At 30.1% G+C, this 1,785-nt stretch overlaps 1 protein-coding gene across 12 annotated transcripts in view; it reads left to right on the plus strand.

The window, feature by feature from the left end:
- Positions 1-1,785, plus strand: part of LOC106682601 (heterogeneous nuclear ribonucleoprotein L) — a gene marked incomplete at its 5' end in the record, with an annotated part of 271,663 nt that overhangs the window by 131,068 nt on the left and 138,810 nt on the right.

Consider the following 1,785-nt stretch of genomic DNA (forward strand, 5'->3'; position numbering starts at 1 on the left):
ATGCTTGTATTTCCACCACCCGTCCAATCCATATCTTATTGAAGGCCCTTTTTACTGAAATAAACTAGTATTATGCTTGTATTTCCACCCGTCCACTCCATATCATACTAAAAGCCTTTTGACTATTCCTACTTTCGTTTTTCTCAATAATTGCAGATATTACTGAGTTAATGTGACCAGGCAATGCACTCATGTGCACATAATCTGCATGAAGCAGGTTCGTCTAATGAAATAATTGGTACACAGCCAGTCTCAGATATTTCTATTAGTCAGTTCAATTAAAGTACTATTGACTCGCTGATTGGAAAATTTTGTTCAGTAGTACATAGGATAAGGTAGAATGAGATGAACTCGATATTGGAGACAATCTACGTGTACTTGATAGCGCTAGTAATCGATCACTCGATCAACTGATACAGCTTTCACCGGTTGATAACTTGATCTACCGTAATCTGCCTGTAATGAGTGTTTGCATATCGGCTGGAAATTGATCATTTTATTATTTTATTAACTTAATTATTATGTGATTGTTAGTTACAGTAAAAAAAAAAGTTGATTGATGCTATTGCCCGTGTGGTGGTCAAAGAAGGTACCAAAAATAAAGAAGATACTGTTTTTTTTTTCTTAAACCAACGTTCGTGATTCAGATCTTTATCAGGACTAAATATGCAAGATTCAAAACACATTGTGAACTATGCAATATGATATGGGTTATAGAATATTTTAAAACTGAATTAAGTAAATTAAAGAAATATAAACGTTAAAACAAATGAAATTAAATATTTTAACTTTCGTACAACAAAATAGTGAGAATAAGGATTAATTGCTGGACTAATAATTAATAAAAACATACATAATTGAAATTCGAAAGAGGGAAAATTTATGAGCGAGGAAATATAGTAAACATGTGGCGGGATGAGAAATAATTCGTGTGGATAAATAGGGAAAGTAGGGGAAAAAAGAAGTAAATAATTTAGGAAAATAAAATAGATTAGGAAAAGTCTTGCAGCAGGCTGAGAAAGAAAATAGCTCTATGGCATTAAGGGTAAGGAGAAAAGACAGTAGGGATGCCATCTAAATATTAATAAACAATAGAAAAAAGGTATTATTAATATAAAATTATAATAAGGTATTGTAATTATAAAAACAAAAGCTATAACTACATATTATAACAATAATAAAAAATTATAGAAAAAATCACTTGAAGAATAATAAAACTAAGACAGATTTAATAAACTTAATAGAACCATGTTAATGATTAGAATCTCGACAACTTTATTTTACTCTTATCTGTAGACATCCGAAATATCTCGAGAAATATTAATTAATCATTCCCTAATAAAATATAACATCAAATAATTATAAAATATCATCGACTACTCTTGGCTTCTTTTATTATAATTTATTAAATAAAGGCTTAAATAATATATAAAATTTCAATATTTTACATATTAATTTAAATATTTAAAATTTTTATGATATTTCAATTGAAAATTATGACACAGTATGCCGTTTAAGTCATTACTAGGACAAAGACTGACAGGAGCGAGCCATATAAGGCGTCAAAGAAAAGACTTGACCAACTGTATTAGGCTACTCCACAGGCCTTATGGACTTGGGGAGAATGGGCAATAGCCAAAATGTCAAATATTAGGAAAATCCGATCATTACTATTTAAGGTACTTTTATTTCTGACACTGCTTTTTATATTTATAACCAAAGACTGACTTTGACATAATCCCTCTTGCTGTTGCTCCACCACTGACTTTGACATAATCCCTCTTG

Source organism: Halyomorpha halys, unplaced genomic scaffold (assembly GCF_000696795.3).
Source record: "Halyomorpha halys isolate HHAL.00 unplaced genomic scaffold, Hhal_1.1 Scaffold430.1, whole genome shotgun sequence".
Taxonomy (NCBI): domain Eukaryota; kingdom Metazoa; phylum Arthropoda; class Insecta; order Hemiptera; family Pentatomidae; genus Halyomorpha; species Halyomorpha halys.